Consider the following 24,801-nt stretch of genomic DNA (forward strand, 5'->3'; position numbering starts at 1 on the left):
ATCAGTGTTCGGAACCGTACGATAATTATCGTACACATACGATAATTTCATGTCTACGTACGATGTACGATATCATATTATTATCGTACGCAGATTGTACGATAATTTTCATGCATTCAAAATTTATGTTATTCTTACCCTCACAATCTCACGAAGACTTTTTTTTATTATGAGCGAATATTTTTTTTCTTTTTGCTCACAGTGTTATAAACATTTTTGTTATTCGCAGTGTTAAGTTTAGAAGAACGTGCCTGCAACAAAAGAACCTTATCATGCTAGTATGTAGGTTTTTTCTCGGCAGGTAACATCCCTTCGTGTTGGTCACCAGATGGGTCAATGGTCTTCCCATCCACAATTTTGTGATTGTAGTCATGTAGTCACTAAACATAGCCTAAGGTTAAGAACACCCCACTAACATACCTCCACTCCCTGTATCTTGTTATATTTAAGTATTTTTCTATCTATTATTCATTTTTAATTTAAAGGGTGGGGGTAGTTCAGGTCTGTCTCAAATGTAAAAAATGTAGTTAAAAAAGATTGTAAATAGTTTATAAGTACAAATTAGTTACGAAGCATAAGCAGAAATATTGATATCACGATTAATACGAGTAATTTATTAATTATAGTGATTATTTTGAAAAGTACGATAATTTTGGTCCATGTACGATAATTCGACGCTACTGGTACGATAGTTGCCTCGCTTCAGGTTGTGAACACTGGCGGAAGGTCGTCTTCAGAAGACAGGATAGAAGTAGAATATTTTCGGTCCAGCATTTGCTTAAACAACAACAACAAATCATAAAAAAAAATTGAACCAGGACAGGTTCACCTGGAATCAAGCAGGTGTCTTCCTTAATACTAAGCTATGGATCTGCGCACTAGAACTCTAGATCGCATTGATGATTCAAATCCATTAATAATAATAAATAATCTTTTAATAATATTTGTTTCATTGATAACTTCTGAACTATCGCTGAAACGTTCCGAAATACAGCGTTTACTTATAATTTGGTACATCAGAAGATAATCACAACATTAGTAGCAACCAAAAATGGTTAATAAGTTTTTCACACGTCTATCATTTTAAGTATAAATTTTTAAACAATTAGACTGAAATTGGTAAACTGATTCGGAATCCCTTCGCCTGAGAGCTTGACAGAATCTTCATCTATTTTTATTTTTAAAAAACAACTTAAAAAAAAAAATTTAAAGAAGACAGGTACCGTATTTACCAGATTGTTTATTTCTATTATTTAGATGATGTGGCGCATGACTGGAAAGGGATGATTAAAAAGTGCTTTAATTTTTATTTAGACAAATTCATAGACATTATCAGAACCAAAAACCTACATATGTCTTTGCATCGTTATTTTACGAATTTTTGACGTATAATTGTAGGTATATAATCCATTCCGGTACAAATGATTAAATAAAAACCATGTCATAATTATACGTAGATACATAAATCAATAATGACTCCTAATTTGATTTATTTCAATTCCGAAACGTGACTGGTATAATTTTAGGGGTAAACCAATTAAATAGAAAAGAAAAAGCAGATAGTTATTGTTAAATTTCACAGGCAGATATTCGGGAACTTACTATTGTAAGTGGAATATCAGCACACGCGTTAAATTAATAAGGCGAGTTGTTTAATTCTTTGGTGGAAGGTAGAAAAAAATATAACTATATATATATTTACAAATATGTACAGAGTATCTCCAACTATTGATTACTAAATGAATGATTATACAAGTGCTCCTTGCATTTTTGTGCTGACTTAGTTCAAGTGCCTGACTTAGTTCAAGTGCTTCTTTTGAAGTCCTTGGTCACATCTTATATCTACAACTTAAAAACTAGGAACAAATGCCAAGGGTGTGGCGAATGTCACCATTGGTGATTAACCCTTTTAGAACAACAAAACAAGAATTATTTGTGTATGTTGCAGTTTAGGCAGCTGAGTTTGGTGGATTCAAACCCTGACAACCTTCTCTTCATGTTTGTAGACTCCCTTGAAATCAGTTCAGTCGTTTCGAGGATTAATCCAGACAGACGCACATTTTATTAACATTTATAGATAATGTGTATTTTCAGCATTTTGTCCTTGATCCCTTTCCTTTAACAATACCTAGCTTCGTCACTGTTTTTTTATGGGGATCGTTTTTCATTTTTTACCTGTACCTCAATTTTTAGTAAAATAATCCGAAACGTAAACATGTAAAAATTTTGTGTGGTTATACGGTTATCCCTACCTACCGTTGGTTTCGAAATAGCGCATTAAATCATCCGCTGAGTATAAAGCTGTCCGAAGCAAGTTCTAATGGTATCGTTTGCAAAATCGTCGGATTATCCTTTTCGTCAGCCAGCGGGATATTTTCATGGTCGGCCCTAGCCGAAAAAGGGTCGGTAAACCGTCTACGCTTTAGTCTGACACCTATCAAACAAGCATCTTTTGTTGTTACATCGACCCACAAGATGGGATCGCATTACATCTGGTTCCAAACTGGCTGGAGATTAAGGATTCCTTTTTCAAAATGTTTCTCGTAAATGAAACCAAAGTCGCACCGTATCTACCGAAAGAATATCGGGAAAAAATCGTTCGGATCTGCACGAATTCGATAAAGAAGTGTACTTCCGTCAAACGATGGAAAGAATGTCACGACAGCTCAGGATTCCAGTGGCGCAATCGATAAAGCGGTGATGGACCGAGAGATTGACACCGAGAACCAGATAACCATTTAAGGAAATATTTTCTAAACAAGCCAAACACTTGTCTACATTGATTTATTACATACTGAGAACAATACTGGACGAAAGGTGAATGAACCTAATATTGACACCATAAAATACAACAATCAAAATTAAGTTTTAACTTTATAAAAATTAAAAAGAACACTCTTTTAGGGATTTTTCTTAATTAATTACCATGCTATGTGAAACATAGATACAGGATAACCCATTTTAAAAGAACCGCTTAAATAACCCGGGCGGAAAGGCCTAAATCAAAAAAATGTTTCGATAAAAGTTGTATAACTTTCAAGGGGAAAGTGAACAATGAAGTTGAATTTGACCTCGAGGTCAAATTTCAAGGTTATTTCGAGGTTAAGTCAGTTTTTCCTAAACAGAAGCTTCATCTCCAGATTCTAAAAACGCATAAAATTCAACGTTCGTAGGTAGGTACTAAAGGTCATTTCAAGATAAGGTCATGGTCAATTTTTTTGGTTATTGTTTTAAATTTAGAGCTAAAGATTAAATTTACACTTAATGAGATGGATAATCAAGTATTGACCTTGAATATTAAGTGTAAAAATCAAGTCCATATATGCACACCTAGCAGCGCAGCGTTTTAAACATTCGCAACTCGCATTTTCTTTTGATCTTCTTGAGTTTACCATTAGTCAATGGAAAACGTTCGTTCGCATTGCTAAGCATTCCGATCAAAATTTCCATCACATGGGAGGTAGATTACGTAAATATCAATTATAGAAGAAGAAGATAATTGATGTAGTCATTTAATACATCAGCTGGATAATCTGGTTGATTCTCCCAAAATTTTCTAGAGCGGAAGCTGATCATTTTTCCTCAGGAGGGGCACATGCGGCATTAGTGATGCGCGAATGAGACATAGCCTTTAACGTCCTTTGCAGCTTTACATGACAGCTTCAAAATTCTAGTCTAGTTACATATATTATTAGGTTCTGTTTTATGACAATATTCGTAGAAACGGATTTTTATCTGTGATTCACGGAACGCAAGAAATTTCACTATTAATTATTTTTCCGAGGATTGTAGGGGAACAGGAAAGTTAGTTAATACACCTTGTTATTTTACGTAACGTTTCGGAGATATATTTCTGCTTCTTCAGACGTCCTGATTAACTCCGTTGACCTTATTACGCTTTCTCGTAATATTTTTCATAGAAGTCTATGTTATGCTCTGTCAGTATTTAATGAAATAATTCTACACACATTTAATCAATCAGCAAACAAAAATCAATTAATTATGTCCATTTGTCGAGCTCGACTATTACTGGGATCGGAACAAAACCTATTATAATTTCACTCTATTGTTTATCCTTTAGGATAGGAATGGCGAACCTTTACGTATCGACGTGCCATTTTTATAAAGAAAAGTTTAATCAGGTCATAGACGTGCCATCAAATAATTTTGTCTCTGTGATTATTGGGAAAATAATAGTAATAATAATATTACTACAAAAATATAGGAACATTTTGTAATGTTTAAATTATACGTGTAATTTAAATGAAAGTAAAATTAGTGTGACTGTTGTTGCAGATTAGATGACAAATAACTTATGTAAGGGTTGTAAGATGTTACTTTTAGCAGAATGCATGCAGAACTGGAATTATCTGTCAAACGGTTTCTAACCGAGTTTTTAATGTTATTCATCTTTGAAAATATTGACTCGCAGGTATAGTAGGTTGATAAAAACTTTGTTAAAATAGCATAAGTCAGCTTCTTCAAACAATTAAATGTGTTTGATAACGCATTTCATGTTTCCAAAATTTTGTTATTAGCATTTTCACTTGTATTACCTTGTCGCTCGTCATATATTCCCTGGACAAAAATTTTCAGTCTCTCTCTCCAGTCTCTCAAAGTCTTTTAGAGTCTTTCAGCGTCTCGCACGGTCTTTCACAGTCTCTCAGTTAATGCTTAGGTATTTTTATGGATCTCTCACAGTCTCTGTATGAGAGACTCGAACGATAAAATTGTTAATTCAGAGATTCGAGTCTCTCGTTCAGAGACTGGATACGAAATGAGAATCTCTCTATGAGCGACTCGAGTCTCTTGTTCAGAGACGCTAAACAGTTTTTTTGACAGTCTCTTTTAGCGACACCAGAGAGACTCGACGAGAGACGGAGACTCGAGTCTCGCTTTCAGAGACTCTGAGAGACTGAACATTTTCATCTCGGGTTACCTACTTCACACTTTTTTTCGTAGTGCATAATGAACTTTGTGATTGATATTAGTGACATGCCCAAAATATTGTGTCGCGTGCCATTGCTTCACTTTCCCTGCTTTAGGATAATCGGAAGAAAAATAGCGACAGGACTTAAGTATCTCAAGGATATAGACGAAGCTGGAAGCAAAGAGTTGGATATCCAGGTATGGACCTCTGAAACAGGTATTTCCAGCAATATAACTTATGACTGAAGGATACTTATACCTATTAATCATGATCCACGCGAGTGAAGCCGCAGGCGAAAAGCTAATTGCTCATACAGCTTTGAAATTGGTCTATTCATTTGGTTTTTTTATTTTGTTTGTCTATGTTTATTATTAATTTATCGTCAAATCCTTTATTAAAACTGTAAACTAGCGTTCTACTACGTACATACATAGAATGTTAATAACAGCTTTATAGGAGCCAGCAGGTGAATCAACTATTACCCGGCTAATTGGAATTCATTATTAAGTAAATGCAAATTTGTCTCATGCAAATAATTTTTCCTTAAATGCAATTAACTCGAAGACCGTCTCATCTTCAACATAGATACGTGCATACCTGTACTGTACAGTGTCGATCTTGTAGCACATGTATAATTAAAGCTTTATCTAACGAGCCAACTCAGATCTTTTCTTGCACTTAACGACGACCGTTTGAATGTAATAAAAGTCGTAAATCTTAGTTACACAGGAGTGTAAAAATGAAGAAAAAGGATAGCTTATCAAAGTTACGAGCCATATACTGACTCTACTTACTTCGATTCAATAATAAACGCCATCTACCATTCCGTTCTATTAAATAAAAAATACGCCATGCCTAAAATTTATGACGCCTTCATACACTTTACAGAATACGCCTCGTAAAAATTTAAGTGCACAGTCAAAAAGGCGTTAAATTGAAATACTTTGTAATTGTCTTTCGTTGCTCGTATAGTACTCGAATATAATGTGTATAGTACCTATATACGTTACCAGAAATGTATGACATGGAGGAATTGTATACAATTCCTAGGAAATATATACAACTCCGAGACTATTTAGGAAATCTATAAAATATTGTTTTAAAGATTTTTTAATACACACATATCCTGGGAAATGTATACATTTGCTAGGAATTGTATGAAATTCCGATGTTGTACTAGGAAATGTATAAAACTAATGCTTTCTGTGAATAAAATGAATAAAACACGTTAGTAAACTGAGAATCAGAGTTATATGTGTTCACGCGGTTCTAGTGTGATCGCCTGATGTATATGCAGTGGTGACGTTATTGTTTGGTTAGGTTAGGTTTGGGATGTACATGCATTAGTGACGTAATTGTATGGTAAGGTTAGGTTTGGAGATGTATATGCATTAGTGACATTATTGCTGTGTTATCTCTTAATGTAGGAGTATATCAGAAAGTAAAAGTGTGAGGGAATACAGACATGCCGAAACTAAAGCAAATGGGTAGGAGATAAAATCTTTCAAAAATAAAAGCCATTGCACATATTAAGTAAGCAAACTCTTGCATCCTGTGTTCGAAAAAATTAAAGTAATTGGGCATTTTAATATGTAGTTTAATTGTGTCATTGATTAATTGATTAGTGTAATAAAAAGGCAAACAATCCGCTGTAGATGTCGAATAGTCTAGTGTTGCTTTTTATTTCTTCTTCTTCTTCTTCTTGTGACAATGGAGTGCGTATTTAGTTCGAATTTTTATTTTACGTAAAGAATTGACCTTTATTGTAGTCGTTTTGCCGATGACTCGGGGAATTCCAGCGATCCGTTTGTAGTCTTACGCGATTTCTTAAATCAGTAATAAAAATATCGAGAAAGCGGACAAGCCATGGGCAATTATGCGGCGCAAAAAGCATTTAATTTCGCAAACATTCCCGGCACAACTACGCGATGCGACGTAACCTCCTTCGGCTTTTACGCCGGCCGCTCTGTTAAGGGAACGCTCGGAATCTGCTTGCAAAAAAATCGACAACGTCGCGCATTGGCGCTCGCTGCACTCGATTTTACTTGCGGCAGCGATGTAAAAAAGAAGCCAAGCTTGGACGACAAACACATCCCCAGGACAAATACGCAAGGACACTGCTAGGACGCAAGCCGTGAACATCCACAGTAAAAAACAGATAAGGTATTAGCATCATTATCTCATGCAATCATGCAAGGCCGAATTTATAATGCATATGTTACCAGGAATGCGTGAAATTCGTCGTTGTATATAATTCCTAGGAAAAGTATATAATTCCTAAAATCTCCTGGAAATGTGTGAAATAAATTATATTTTATTAGAGGCGGGCTGATATGTTAGAAGATGATATTAGAAAATGATTTAAGCTTTCACGCTTGAATAAACTGGATTTCTAATAGTTTTTATTGATGACATCCCCATAACAGATGGTGGCGTCAGAAGTGTTGAATGTTTTGCCTCCTGAATAGTTCTGCAACCACCTTGAAAATTCTGCATCCTGACCCTTTACAAAAAGAAACCAAACGCTATCAAGGGGATTTCATCAATAAGGCACTGTTAGAATCCGTAAATCTAGTTTCTTCATATTCAAAATGTCATAATACATTCATTTGGTCAGGAAATGAATTTAAAGTAAGTATATTTAAAAAAAAATTCTCTAGGATCGCTTTTTATAATGTTCTACTAATGGTTTAATTATTAAATAAATTCACGAAAATATTTGTGTTCTTGTGGCGGTCCTTCGTATCTGAACCTTCAAAATATCTACCCCTCCACCCCGTGCACTGATCACCTGCATATACGAGGGTGGATTGATAAGTTTCCGGCCTGNTTGATTAATTTAGAAATTCGAAAAGATTGTTAAAGGTGTATGTTTGAAGCGCGGTGCTGTACGGGTGCGAAACATGAACGGTGGGCACGGCGGAAAAGAAAACGTTAGAAGTGTTCGAAATGTGGTGTTACGAAAGATGAGGATACCGTGGATAGAGAAGGTTAGAAATTAGAAGGTATTAGTAGAAAGAATAGGAGAACAAAGGATTCTATGGAAGTCAATGCGAAATAGGCGAGATAGGTTGGTAGGACACCTTCTCAGGCATGAAGTTCTAGTCACAGACATATTAGAGCCAGAAACAGGACTGAAGAGGAGTAGAGGTAGACCTAGATTAGATTACTGTTCGCAAATAGTTAAGGATGTCGGTTGTTCAAGTCTTGAGGAAATGCGAAGATTAGCTTAGGATAGGAAAGAGTGGAGATGCGTGTCCATCCAGTCTTAGGATTGACGACCTTACGATGATGATGGTGATGAAAATTACCAAAAATTTTCTCAATTACAAAATGTTGGATTGTCTTACCTATCGCCACTGCCCCTTTACAGTGCAGTGATATATAATTCGTTACGTACATTGGTGGAAATTGGTGGTTTATACAAAATGTTTTTATCTTTATTTTCGGCAATTATCTGCGATGAGCGGCTGCAAATGGAGCCGAAACGAGACACGTTTACGCTAATGTTTCCAGCGATAACGCAAAACAGTCGAGTTGGACCATTTCGGCTCAGCGGGACGTAGTAGATAGATAAAATTGGGCCCGAAACGTGAAGGGTTTCCCGTTCGTTGCCTGCTGACTGAACTGGTTGCTATCACTTTCCGCGATTTACTACTCTTAAGGTGTGTGATACGTCTCCGACATATTAATTTCCCCTTCATGTTTTATTCAGAACAACAAAGTGAAACTTTCTTTGTAAGTAATACATATCGTTGTGTAGCAGCACTTGCGTAATCTGTAGAGCTGAAACATCATAAAATGTTTCATTTTATTACTACCGAAACGTAAAATAACGTAGAACCATAAATTTTTTATCAGAAGGATAGCAATTCGGAAGTAGTGGTTGCAGGTAGGTACATGCATATCAAATTAAAGGTCTCAATATTCCACGTTCATTGAGAAAGAGTGAAGAAAGATTTGGCATAGCGCCCACGCATGCGTGGCTAAAACAGGCCTCATAGGAGTACGTGTAATTTAGTTAAGACCAGCATTTCGTGAATTAAAGTACAACGAACTTTTTCTTTGTCGATATTGCTTCTTTAAAATGTATAATTTGGTAATCCGAAGTGTCAAAATCTTTTCTACAAACACATTTCCAAAGCGTTTAATTACATTTATTAGACTTTGATTACTTCATTACTTATATATATATAAAGTCGGCTAAAGGCATTAGCAGGAATCTTTTTACACCACCTCTTATTTCCAAAGATGGAGGATTGAATGTAATAAAATATCCTTGCTTGACTCGCAACTCGCCACTAGTGTATATGATTATGAATGATATCAAATGTATGGTACTCATGTACATGTATTTATATATGTTGAAAAGGAATTAAAAACATTTAAACAGTTTATCGTAGTACTGTCCATATTTACATTAATATTTTGAGTAAAATCGCCTGCCACGAGGGTGACCCGGGTACTTGCAATTAGTTAAACTAAAGCGACACAACTGGTCGAGTGTTAGTTTTTTAAAACTTTTAAAATCATTGTTCTTAAGTTACAAGCCGGGTTACTCCCGCTTTGCCCAAGAAAAGTTATTCATTATTCAGAAACATTCTCGAACCTTCTAGAAAATTCTAAAACAATCTCGAACCCTGTAGATGTAGGGCATTGAAGAAAAATCTGACATTCTGTAACGTTCTGATAAGACGTTAGAACTCAATTAATACTTTTACTGGCTCTATATGGAGTCCTTTGCGCCTTTTAACCCTTATATCTTTGGAACGAACCTCAGCAACTGAAAACCAAAACCTTCATGGGCGGGGAATGGAAGCAATATCACACCATATAATCCTCATGAAGCTGCTGCATTTGGTTACGCTTTAGCGAGATGTACTGACAAAGACATTTACTTTTGCTATATTTATTTGATTTTACCGCTAATAATGTAGAATCGATTCCGAAAAATTTGGTTCACAAATTTCTATCCCAAAATCGAATTTTAAAACGAAATTTGCCGCATTTAGTTGCTACCTACTGCATATTCAGATAAGGTAAAACGTTTAACGAACATAGAAATTACACTTTTCTTTGTCGGCGGTTTTTACTTTTATATCGAAAGAGCAAAAATCGTTGAAGGTTTGAAATATCTGTGGATTCTGCACGGAAGAAGACGAGACGTCGTCGCACATCTTCTTAGTGTTCGATCACATTATTACGTTAGCAATAAGAAAAAATGGAAAATTGAAATATTTTCTTAGGGTCATCATCATCAGCGTTTTTTATTCACTTCTATCGGAAAGTATCGCTTGCTTCTCTAAAAGCCGTCCTAAACTATTAAAACTCTCAAAATCATTTGAACAAGACCTAACACCCCTCAAATTAATTATTTATATGAAAAAGTGGTGAATGTTATATGTAGGAATTTCCCTATATCACTTGGTAGTTTTCAAAATATTATACCGCCCTCTGATGATTGTATCTAATAGAATACCCCCCCTATGTTCGGTGTTCAATTTGCCTGCTTTTTTTTTAGATCGATATTAACTTCAAAGTGCAACAAAGGGACTATTTAACACGCAAAAATAACATTATATCGGTTATTAGTGCCTATCCGTAAAAAAATGAAGTCGCTGTTTTTTAAAATATAATGGGGTTTCGTGACAATAATTGATAAGCAAACATGAATAGTAAGTGCATCATTAGACGTGCAATTTATACATTTTTCTTCTTTCTCCATGGTCATGCATTAATTAAATTGGATAGGTAAATTTACTTAATTCCAATGGTTCTATAAAGAACAAAAAAAAACACTAAATTTCTTCCATCTAAATCTGAATTTACAAAAGACGAAGAAATAAATACATACATAGAAAAGGAATTATAGAAGCAAAGAAGAACAGTTTCGCTTGGAGACGAAGAAGAAATAAAGTAAGTGGAGTGATCTGCAGCAGCATATTCTCTCGTGTTAGAAACAAGAAGAGACAATTTGGCAATGAAAATGAGAGTGAGAGCAATGAAATGACGTGAAGAAGAGGTTTGTGAAGTTTGAATGCTGGAAAATAATAACACAGAGAGAAAGTAAAGAAACAATGAGAATAAGATGTCTCAAACAGGGTAGTAGAACGAAGAATGGAAGAAAAGATTAAGAACCGAATAGAAAGCTACAGCAAGGACATACAGAAGCAAAAGTTGAAGTTCCCAATAACAGACAGTAGTAAGAGGAAGTAAGGAGAGAACCAGGAAGTAAGTCATAAGGGTAAAAGGAGAAGAGTACTGGGAATGATGACGCGATTCATATGTGGTAGCAAAACAAGTATTAGCTACAAAAACAGGCTCGGCTGTGCAAACTAGAGATGTTACGGAGATTCGATTCCGATTCCGATAAGTCGGAACTTCTGATTGAAATTACATTTCCGATTTCGACTTCAGTTCCGATACTTTTAAGTCGGAGGTCGAATTTGACGGAAATCCTGGGGCGGGACGGCCGACTCCTTGCCAGCGCGTACTAACATGCTTATGTTTGTCGCGCGGGGAATCCCGGTTAGGTACTATTTCACTTGGTCGTTTCGCATTTTGTGCGTTCGCCTTTTAATTAAACATATCCGAATTTTTGATGAGTGTTAAACAACAGTTATTTGGACCTACTTCACTGAAGTTTGTTCGAGTACAGCAAAATGTAAGCTTTGTGAGAAGATTTATTTACGAAGGGACTCCGACATCGATTCCGGTTCTGATTCCGATTCCGATAAATCAAACCTAAAAACTTCGATTCCGACTTCGGTTCAGAAACATCCCTGGTGCAAACTGTGGAAGAAGAAAGACGAGTTGATGAAGCACAAATATATCAACAGCAAACAGAGCAATTCGAAATCACCGGACACACAGACAGAAACTGGAAGGAAACTGTATGTGGAGAAGAAAAATGCCCATCCATTCTACAGGGAATTGTTTGAGAAAGAAAAGAGTGGAACAGTAAAACAAACACAATGAAAAATCATATCGAAAAGCAACCATGAAACCATAATTTATTTAACAGTGTGTAAGTGTTTTTTGTAACCCAAAAGTGAACCACTAACAAATAAATGCTTTCAAAATCGGAATGCTCACGAAGGAACGCTTGTTTTCTGCAACATATCCAGAAATTCATTATTGTACTTCTTGCTGCCTAAATGACAGTAATAATCACTAAATGGCTTCCCTAAATTAAACCAAGGTACAACTGTAAGAACAGACAAAGAAATTAAAAGTACAAATTGCAACATCATTTGTTCTCAAAATGCTGAACAACCATTTTTCTGAGACATTATTACTAAAAGGTGTCTATTTAAAAATTTGCACCATTTCTTAATGTCTCATTAACTAAACAATTGCGTTGTTAATTACAGAGAGATGGGTTTAAATGCTCAAGTAAGTGGAATATAACTCTTTGAAGTCTTTACACTATCTTCAACATTTAATTGCCTCCATTCTTGTGCGTTAAAATTTTTATTCTGTTCGTATCTCGCCGACGGGTTTGATATTTCAAACGCTACGTTTACTGTTCATATTGCATGTCTTCACGACAATGTAAAAGAAGCAATAATTTACATATTTATCTGGCAATAACGGTGTATTTTACGGATATTAACCTCATTCGGCGAAATAACATCAATTATTATTATTATTTTCCTTTTACTAACCATCATATGTATATGTGTATACATTTGCTTAATTTCTGAAGGTTTTCAGATTAATTTTTACTACTTCTAATGGATCATACAACAATTTTACGACTTCAATATTTCTACTAATGCTACCAGTGATGCACATAATCTGCGTTTTATGTTTAGATAGCACTTCACTGGATAGTACTTGTTAACTAAAAAATAAAAATTAAGTTTTTATCTCTCCATACTTGTTGGTTTATGGGCCATTTAGAAGTTAAGTGGGCACTTTTTACAAGCCTGACTGTTTTTGTATTAATAAAATAACGCTCTAACATATGTTACAGCAAGAATAAGAATACCACATCTGACTAAAGCCCGGGCAAGTAAAATATCTTTCGTTGTTTAAAAGTAATTCAATATTATATCCTTTAAAGGAATGACCATCATAAAATTTTATGGTAATTGATTCTAAAAGAACCTAAAATGACAACTTTGAGCAGTTATTTTAATACCAAAGATAAATGTAATAGCCTAATCAAAATTGTTTTTTCTACATTTTGATAACATTTCATGACGGATTTGATAAATTTCTTAATGCTCCATTAAAATAAGGAATGTACGAAAATGGGACACGGACAGAATTTTAATGGATGGATCCAACGATTATTGTATTGTAGTCATCAAAGAGAATACATGAATATTACCCGACTAGAATTTTGAGAGGGCGGCAGCTAGGGTTCCGACAAGGTTAGCTGCGCCACTTCGTGTGGCTCCATGAGGATGGCTTCTAAGACGCACAAAGGGCTTATAACGCCTTGTCTCATTCGTTCTATGAATGCCACATGTGGCCATCGTGGGAAAAAATTATTGCTACCCATTTTAAAAACATTTTTGGTGAATCAGTCGAATTACACCAGCTGATAATTTTTACATATGTATGTGGTACACCACCAGAGATAACCACAAGTTTGCCTAATAGGCAAAGAATTCCTACATTTGATGTACCATGCACGAAGAAAACTAAATTTTTATCAGAAACCAGATTGTAAATGACTGAATTTACCGTAGAAATAGTAGAATTTATTAGGTAACTTGTAATAATCCCAATTTTGACATGTTCCTTTAAAAATTAGTTCAAGTTTCTTAATTATTACAATTAAATTTGTAATATCAACTAAAATACCTAGTAAATTTATTTCTGCACATTTTTTTATTTTCGCTTACGAAGCAACGGGCTAGTGAGATAAATTCTAAATGTCGCTTTAATATTCATGTAAATTGTCGTTTTTCATTTTCTCCGTGTGTTTCCCCGAATATAAAAATCGACCTTTTATTAATTTTATACTTAGAGTGCATAAGGGCTTATTTTCGGGGTGGGTTCAGAGGATAGAATAAAGACTAAATGTACAAATTTTGCGAGTAATTAGATGGGGTGGGGCGCAAAGGGAAATGACAAACACGTCATACTAAGCGGGCGTCATACAAAGCATAGTCTTGGAAAATAAACAACTTTCTATTTTGGTTAGTTATTTAGTTTAATAGAGAAAAAAAGTACAAATTGTATGTATTTATTAACAGGAAAAGAAAAAGAACGATGAATTGTAATATCAATATACATAAGGTCATAAAAATGAGCGAAAATGTTATTATTATTAATCATTTGGGTCACTATAGCCGGATATAATTTCTTGAGAATCAGTCATAATAAACGATATGTCATTTTAAACGGAGTCATTATATCCGAACTTTCCTATGGAGAATTTAATATGAAAACCAAACTTAACACTTCAATTACTTCATATTAAGCGGTTGGTCAATATAGGCGGAGCCATAATAAACGAATTCCACTGTAAGTAATGATTTAAAAATTTAGTTAAAATTATCACCGTTTTCCATCATTGATGAGTGTGATTCACAAGTAGTGATGGAAAAACATCAATAAATCTATTGTTTACACTGCTGGGCGTGATGTTGGCCAATATGTTACGGTGTAACGTTTATTAAATTTTTTTAGCATATAACATCGAGTTGCATCGTCCGGCGTCGCTATAGCCTTTGACGTTCGTCGGCGTCATCCGCGATGCATTCCGTGCCACTTGAAAAACTTTAGTTCTAATTGGCTTTCCGCAAATTATGCGGTAGCACAACCTTTCACAATGCAACAAAGCTTGCAGCTATTTAGTTTGCGTGTCACTGCTTTCAATGTAAATGACACGACTGATATGGAACATGAGCGGCATTGCCGGATACAAAAGCGACGTATAACGTAACTAACGTACGTTAATAACGGCACCAGAATTTATTCAAAGTTCACAATTAAATTAGCGCGCATCTCACAAATAATCTACAAACTACCTACTTCACCTGCTTGCCTTTTATGACGTGTTGTTTCACTAGATTCTGAAATTATACGAATACACATGCATAATTCAACCAGGTTGATGTATTAAAATTTTACAAAATTATTTGATCCAAACAAGTCCAGTCAACCAACTCAAAAAAAAATGTCCGAACCTCCGAATCAGTTCAAGAAACACCCATTTGGATGAAAATTGATTTATAAGCTTATTATACCCTCCTTATCAAAGGTTATATGAGCTTAACGTGCGCTTTTAATTTTTTTGGGGTGAAAACTACCCTCCTCTTGAGAAATATGTATCTTCTTTAATTTTTTAGTTATTGTTGAAAAACAATTTCTTTTTTAAATTTTCAGAGCGATTTTACAATAAAATTTGAATTTTTCAAAATCTAGACCCTTCAAACCGATCAAACTTTTTCTACACACTATATTGGTACATATACTAACGTACACCTACAAGGATTTCATTAAATTTTAATTAATTCTGTTTTTTCAAGAGTTACATTGCCAGATTTTTGTTAGAAAAAACGAGATAACCGCTTTATTTTCATCTTCGTTAATTTAAAAAAAAAAAGTTCAAGATCTTTCTNAATTTGTAATATCAACTAAAATACCTAGTAAATTTATTTCTGCACATTTTTTTATTTTCGCTTACGAAGCAACGGGCTAGTGAGATAAATTCTAAATGTCGCTTTAATATTCATGTAAATTGTCGTTTTTCATTTTCTCCGTGTGTTTCCCCGAATATAAAAATCGACCTTTTATTAATTTTATACTTAGAGTGCATAAGGGCTTATTTTCGGGGTGGGTTCAGAGGATAGAATAAAGACTAAATGTACAAATTTTGCGAGTAATTAGATGGGGTGGGGCGCAAAGGGAAATGACAAACACGTCATACTAAGCGGGCGTCATACAAAGCATAGTCTTGGAAAATAAACAACTTTCTATTTTGGTTAGTTATTTAGTTTAATAGAGAAAAAAAGTACAAATTGTATGTATTTATTAACAGGAAAAGAAAAAGAACGATGAATTGTAATATCAATATACATAAGGTCATAAAAATGAGCGAAAATGTTATTATTATTAATCATTTGGGTCACTATAGCCGGATATAATTTCTTGAGAATCAGTCATAATAAACGATATGTCATTTTAAACGGAGTCATTATATCCGAACTTTCCTATGGAGAATTTAATATGAAAACCAAACTTAACACTTCAATTACTTCATATTAAGCGGTTGGTCAATATAGGCGGAGCCATAATAAACGAATTCCACTGTAAGTAATGATTTAAAAATTTAGTTAAAATTATCACCGTTTTCCATCATTGATGAGTGTGATTCACAAGTAGTGATGGAAAAACATCAATAAATCTATTGTTTACACTGCTGGGCGTGATGTTGGCCAATATGTTACGGTGTAACGTTTATTAAATTTTTTTAGCATATAACATCGAGTTGCATCGTCCGGCGTCGCTATAGCCTTTGACGTTCGTCGGCGTCATCCGCGATGCATTCCGTGCCACTTGAAAAACTTTAGTTCTAATTGGCTTTCCGCAAATTATGCGGTAGCACAACCTTTCACAATGCAACAAAGCTTGCAGCTATTTAGTTTGCGTGTCACTGCTTTCAATGTAAATGACACGACTGATATGGAACATGAGCGGCATTGCCGGATACAAAAGCGACGTATAACGTAACTAACGTACGTTAATAACGGCACCAGAATTTATTCAAAGTTCACAATTAAATTAGCGCGCATCTCACAAATAATCTACAAACTACCTACTTCACCTGCTTGCCTTTTATGACGTGTTGTTTCACTAGATTCTGAAATTATACGAATACACATGCATAATTCAACCAGGTTGATGTATTAAAATTTTACAAAATTATTTGATCCAAACAAGTCCAGTCAACCAACTCAAAAAAAAATGTCCGAACCTCCGAATCAGTTCAAGAAACACCCATTTGGATGAAAATTGATTTATAAGCTTATTATACCCTCCTTATCAAAGGTTATATGAGCTTAACGTGCGCTTTTAATTTTTTTGGGGTGAAAACTACCCTCCTCTTGAGAAATATGTATTTTCTTTAATTTTTTAGTTATTGTTGAAAAACAATTTCTTTTTTAAATTTTCAGAGCGATTTTACAATAAAATTTGAATTTTTCAAAATCTAGGTCCTCCAAAACAATCAAACTTTTTCTACACACTATTGGTAGGTACACGTATTACATTCACCTACAAGGATTTTGCTAAATTTTAATTAATATTTTTTCAAGAGTTACATTGACAAATTTTTGATTGAAAAAACGAGATACCTAGGTACATTATTTTCATCATATCTTCGGTAATTTTTATGCTTTGTAAATAATTCTATTAAACTTTTTGAAAAATCCATATTTTTTGTTACAGCNAACATAGTTTGTGACAAAAAAAAAATTACCTTCAACAAGCCAAATCTTGGCTCCTATTTCACTTTGAAAGATTTTTCAAAAAAGAATCGATTTGTTTTCTTAAAATCTTTATTTTTATTCTAATATTTTTTTGATAAAATAATAATAATTGAATAAATAATCAGAAAAGTACTGGTCTATCGAAACAACTTCGTAAAACATTTTTTACATCAAATGAATTCCTCTATCGATTCTTGAGGTTACTGTTTACTTAAGAATTTCCACCCTCGAGAAGAGGTTGTCATTCACCCCCAGAGCAAAAGTGCACACTGGCAATATATAATTTTTGAATCTAGCACTATTCCCTACTTACTGTCAAAATTTGAGGTCAATCGGAGTTTCTTGAACGAATTCGGATCCTAAACCGTTGGTTCACTGAAATATTTCTGGTCGTTGTCTTTGGAAATTTTTAGCACTACGGAGTATTCAAGGCAACCAAGATTGAGAAGAGCAACGTACCTACTACTCTTGAAAATGCCTGTGGAAATTGTAGGTGAAGCGTCGGGAAAAAATTTCCAAAGACAACGGCCTGAAAACCCAAAAACAAATAACAGTAGTACTGGGGACGCCGGCCGAGTACGTTTACGTTTATAAATTATAAAATCTTAAAAAGCTTGATAAATTTGTAAAGTAAACAAAAAAAACTCAAAAATGAAATTCAAAACATTAATCTCAAACTGGCAGGTTTGAAGAGCGGCACAGATATCACCGACCGACTCCTAAGTCTAGATGTGAATTTCTGCTCAATATACGGAGCGCTACTTAAAAAGGAATTGTAAATTTTAATAAAACATTATGAATTACCACATAGGGCAAAGTAAACCTTTCCAAACAACACACAACTAAATATCAGATATCTGTTCAGAGTCTGGCAACCCTTGTCCAAACTATCCGACCTACATTACAATTCTAATCTTGTTGGTCCTCAACAGTACACCACAGACGATTCCAACTTCCAACAGAGTACTAACCATGGATACTAAACTATAATTATAATTTAGACTAAAAGGATGTCAAGCTCCTGTTATAAATTTCGTACAGAGGACGAGTCTAACGTCGACGTGACGATATCACTTGAGCACTTCCGCAGACGACGGAATATAGTTACAACGACCTATTAATTAATAATTAACTAGCAGCATCCTTGAGGACGATAGTCATCATCCATACGTCTGACCTTCATTGCGAGCGCAAAACGGCATACTTCCAAATATAACTACATAGACAAGTGCGGCATGCTTGTATACTGAGCAATCTAAGCTGCTGCAATTTAATAGTAAATCTAATAAATAACTACGGATAGTGCAGTATATGTTACCTGAAAAAAATTTCCACTAATTACACTACAAGAGATTAACGCCATCCGGAACAAGGACAAATTTTACGGTAGCACGTACAGGCAATAAGGGGGTTACATTTCTAAACAAGCTGGCTGCCCTGACCAGAAACAAAGGTAGATGCAGAGTGTGAAAGTGTCCTATCATTTTTTAAATTGCATTATCGAGATGCAGAAATGTGAGTTCTAACAAAACGGGTGACATACATATGAGAAATGGACAAAATTATTGCAAAACAAGAAAATATTTTGAGTGGTTCGCATTGTTTCGGAAAAGGTTTTAGACGAATGTTGCATGTTTTCGAGGAAACTAGAGGCCATGAATGTGACCTAGAAGATCAAGACATTACATTCAATGGGAATACATCATCATCATAAAGTAGTCAGTCCCAAGACTGGTTGGACACGTACCTCCACTCTTTCCTATCTTGAGCTAATCTTCGCATTTCCCTAAAACTAGAACAATCCATACCCTTAACTATCTGCGAACAGTAATCTAATCTAGGTCTACCTCTACCCCTCCTAACTTCCGTTTCTGCCTTTAATATGTCTCTGACTAGACCTTCATGCCTGAGAAGGTATCCTACTAACCTATCTCGCCTATTTCTTACTAACATCCATATAATCCTCTGTTCTCCTACTCTTTCTAATAACACATTTCGAACGCTGCTAACCTTTTCTTTTCCGCCGCACCCACTGTCCATGTTTCGCACCCGTACAGCGCCGTGTTCCAAACATACACCTTTAACATCCTTCTTCGAATTTCTTAATTAACCGTTCGCGAACATAGAAGTGACTTCTCTTTATTGAAGGTGACTCGACCCTGCGCTATCCTCTGCTTTATATTCCTACTACTCCTTGCGTCCTGGCTTATCTGACTTGGGAATACATATATACATGTTTATGAAACTGATTAGTTCTTAATTTTTCATATTCTGAATTTTGCAATAATCGTAACCCCTTTTGTTCTAACTGATGTGTTCACCCTTAAATATACAGAGGTAAATATTTCTGAAAATTTTTGAGTATTATCTTGATGCTCACCGGTTACGAACGTAACAACCCTTCGCAACTTATTAACCAAATATATTACCTTAAGTTTATGTTCCGGATGACATTGAAATTAATTTCATGGAAAACAATAAGGTTACTATAAAAACCCAAATTTAAAATGTAATACTTCAATCCTTAATGCATCACTCATTGAATAAAAAGCAATGACAATTGTACATTAGGGCGACAAATGATTCTATGCATATTACAATTACTCGCGGATAATGTTCTGACGAGTTCTCAGACAAGTATACTGAGCTTAAAAGCTTTCGGCTAAAGCAATTGCTTTCTGCAGACTCGGTAATACTAATGGCTTTACTTCCTTTTTCCTGCCTAACATACATTCGGCTTGGGTTGCATTAAATGCGATAAAGACGGGGAAAGTGCTACCCTACCTACCAAATTTGTTTTAAAACGCTAAAAGTTAGGCCTAAAATGAAACTAACCTCGGGTAAAATAAAAACCTCCATAATTCAAAAAGTCAAGTGCTACATATCATTGCTCCATCTAAAAATATATAGATAAACTAGCTGACAGACTTCGTACTATCTTAATCGATAAATAAATTAAAAGACCTAAACTTTTGTATAAAATAAACTTGGTTGTCAAATGTCAAATATTATGGTTGCGTTCAGAAGTTTAATTTGTGACAAAGCTTAAGATTTATCAAGCTACATAAAAATAATCTGAAAGATGGAACAAAATAATTCGAAGTAGTCTGTATTCTGTCGAAACTGCCAGACGCGGATCGCGATTTCGATCTTTTTGGATCTCATCAGTGCGTCGCAGGCAGCTCCGACAGAACACAGACCAACCTTTACCTGCTGTCTTAACAGCGCGTTTTAGAAAATACCACAAATGGCGTGGACCTTGCTGGAGCATACGTAATCCTAAAATGTAGCATCGTACTACAGATGGCGCTCACCACGCCATTTGTGGTATTTTCTAATCTGAAAGATAGTTAACAACTTTCATATTTATTCACCTTTTAAACCTTCTCTGGACTTCCATAAATAATACAAGACTAAAATTTGCCAAATTGGTCCATCCGTTCACGAGTTTTAGCGAGACTAACGAACAGCAATTCATTTTTATATATATAGATTAAAGTAAATATCTCAAAGTCTAATACCATTACTTCCTCAACATTTGTAAAAAATATATTTACATGAGTAGTTCGATGTTGGATTTATTTACCGAAGCCACATAAAGTATTGTATGAGCATTGCTTGGGATTAACCTAAAGAGATAGTTAAAAAGTTAGATAGAAAAGTCAAGTTAGCCGGTTCGCACACGTGTATAGAATTAATTCGTTGGTTGTTGGGATTCTTTCGCTAATCTGTTGACCGTATGCGCCAACACGAACGCCTGTTTTTAAGCACCAGCAATAGCACCGATTCGACGACGTCAGTTTGTCAGTTCAAGTACAATCTTGACATTAAACACTTTACAGAAGAGAACCGCGAGTTAACGTTAATATTACACGTAATATAAAGCTCGTTCGATACGCGTTTCTTCCGACACTTCCTAGTTAAAGAACAACATCATTGAAACATATAAAAGTTTAATAAAACACGAGAACCACTCAATAAAATCGGATGCTGACCTTACTCTGTTTATGGCACAGTAATTAAGTAATTATAATTGTGTTCATCATTATCGTTATTATATTACAGCTGATAAATTATTATTAACTTCTTGTGATCAACTAAAAAGTCAAACAAATTTTAGTCGAATTATTAATGCCTTGGGATTTGTTAAGTCGACAGAGTCAAAATCAAAGCAACAAATGTGACAGTCATCCGGAGGTTGTCCCTCACTTCCGTCCCGTCAAAATACGGATGGGATAAAACCTTATAAACGAATGGACAACCTCTCATTAGTCCAGCACGGCACTTCTCAGAGGGTACGTCGACGGAACGGATTACGAGTTTTCGATCCTGTCCGGATTCCACTATATTTCTGAGCTAACTATAACCATACGTGCTGGGATGAGCGCATTGCGAGCCGGAGATAGTCAACATCATCTTTTGTCAAAACCTGTTGAGGGCATATCTGTTTTGCAAATTTGCAATAACTCCGTTTATATATTTTGATTTATTGTTTATATATAGGACTCGCAGATGGCCAATCGTTAGTGATTATAAAGTCAGGTACATTGGTCTGGAGTTAGATCTGGGTGGTTTTGGCCTTGCGGGTTGGCCCAGAATCTTATAGAAAAGTTAATATTACTATCTGAAATAATTCAGTGGTTTGAAAAGAGTTTCAAGGAAAGTCTGTTGATAGATCTGATATTTTAACAATTTGTGACTCCATCGTGAAAGACACCCGAGCAAACCATCACCTACTGAAGCCGGATGGTGACCTTCTTTGATAAGTTCTGAGGCTTTTTTGGATGATCTTGCTTAATCCTTATATTCTACCTATTGAGTTTTTCCTGGACGGTGAAGACTTTTCCATCCGCAAAGAGAATTTTTCTATGGAGATCGTCCGCTTATTTCATCGACAGCCGTTTTAATTTTGCTGCCCCGCGAATTCTTAAGAAGCTTAACACTCCTTCAAAGGTTTGAAACTGCATTTATTGGACTTTTAATTGGTCAATAAATAATTTAACGAAATTACCAGACGTAAATCGCAATTTTGAACTTAGTACCTACTACTAGTTATCATTGACTTAGACGCTGTAGATTCAGTTTAAAATATTCTTTCTAGTTTTCTCGATTTGTTTTTCGCTATGTCTCAAACACGTTTTCTTTATTCTTTGGATTACATGCTGTAAATAAATTATTTGCAATTTTCTTTAGAAATATATGTCCATATTGTATGGTGAGTAAGATCAAAGTAAAAGTGCTCTTTGTTGTGGACGGAACTATTTTGGTCCGAATAAAATTTTCTTCGGAAGAACTTTTCCACTCTCGCTTTGGTTAATGGTAATAACGGGGACCGGGGTCCTTTTGTGTATATGCACGTACTAAATTATGCAGTGCAGTTCTCCAGCATTAAATCTCCCGAGTGCGCCACGTTCCGTCTGCGTTTCCGAAGAATTAGGTTAATGTTCGACGGTTCCTGAATGTCATTTACTTCTCGCTTTATAACGCGAATGAAATTTTAAAAATTATTTTTATAGCTACGTTTCAGTCTGCTTGTTTTCAACCTTCGCAATTATCCTTTTGGACAAATTAAAACGAAAAAGCTTCGACCAAAACAATTCCTCCTGAAGCGCATGAGTACAGTCAAGTAAAAATCCCTTGCTCTAGAAACCAATTACAAAATACAAAAAACATCCCTTAGTAGCAACGTCATAAAGTCCTTTAGTGCAATATTGATATCCAAAAATTGTCCCTTCTCAATATTTTCATAACTTCGTTTCACTTCATCCGTCAATGGAATCGACTTTCGAAGATTTTCCCGTTTTTTCCAGGTATGTTTCTCCCCAAAATTAATCTTCAGTACGAACAATTACAGTATTAAAACAAATAAACTATTTTTTTATAATGTAATTACAAATTTACGGATTTTGAAATTTTCCCGTTACTAGCAAAATTTCATATTATAGACCCACGGGAAGTATCCTATAGGTTTTGATTAGGTATCTTGAGAGTGTCAAAATATGCGCCATAAATGGCAGGATCTGCAGACCTGAATATTTGATGTTAATTTCAACCCCTACACGTTCCTGAGAGTTTGGCAAACGCACAACAATGTGTTCCTGTAAAAGTTCCAGTTTTCCTTTTGAATAACGGAAATATGAAACTACTGAACCACTAGCGTCCATGTTTACATACATTTTTTCGGTACATCTAAACTAACAATTTGGTAAAGTTGTGTACAATTTTGAAAACTATTTCGCGAGCCATAAAGTCATAATGAGGAAAAATGCTCAATGGAGGTGTTTTTTACAATAACTGTTTTGTTTATAAAACGATTTCAACATGTTAAGTCTCATTTTGTTGGTACAGTGGATTTCGGGTATAACGGCAACGAAGGGACCACTGTAATTTCGTCGTTATATCCGGAAGTCGTTACAGGCAAAGAGATACAGACACGCATGTAATAGTTTTCACAATTTTCCAATTTTGAAACGATTTCCGCCTATTTCTTAACAGTAAATGTTGCTAGTCAGAATAGTACTTTGTAACTGAACTATTTTAACTAACATCTATAACCAAACGGTAAAGTCTCTATTTCTGCATAGAATTACTAAGGATTTGTTACAAATGATTCAATAAAAACAGTCGCTACACCCGAACTCGGCATAGCATCCGAAGTCGCTATAGCCACATGAATTTTGTACTAAAGTATGCCTTAAATTCAAGGGACTTAGATTTAACGTCGCTATAGCAAAATGGTCGCTACAACCAAGGTCGTGATAAATGAAATCTACTGTATTTTAATACATATAAACCGCCTGTCAGAATATCGAGAAAACAGTTCGATATTTCGGCCAAATTGCTAAAAAGAATAACGCACCAATTTTTTTGATACGAGATGAGAAGTCTTTTCTGTAAGTATTACAAAGCACAAGAAAAAACATGAAATCGAGCAAACACAACATCAACGAAAATAAAGGTCAAATGTCAAATGGAGCGACAATCTAGCAGTTTCCGCCGTCAAGTAGTGAGCCAATTAGTACGAAAATATCCGCTTTCAATTTCAATACGAATGTTCGCCTAGGGAAAACTTTTTGCAGTGGTATTCCTTTTTTCAATACCTACATATACTGTTTCATATACAATGGAATTCGTTTATTATGACTCCGCCTATATTGACCAACGGTTTCTCTATAGGAAAGTTTGGATATAATGACTCCGTTTAAAATGGCATATCGTTATTATGACTGATTCTCAGAAATCATATCCTATAGTGACCCAAATGATTAATAAACAATAAACATTTTCGTTCATTTTTCTGAACCTTCCCACTCCTGCTCCTGCATTATTGATTTCTTATGTAAAAAAATGACAAAATATGTTATGTATATTGATTTGACAATTCATCGTTCTTTTTCCTTTTCTGTTAATAAATATATA

This window comes from Agrilus planipennis, unplaced genomic scaffold (genome assembly GCF_000699045.2).
Source record: "Agrilus planipennis isolate EAB-ADULT unplaced genomic scaffold, Apla_2.0 scaffold78, whole genome shotgun sequence".
Lineage (NCBI taxonomy): Eukaryota > Metazoa > Arthropoda > Insecta > Coleoptera > Buprestidae > Agrilus > Agrilus planipennis.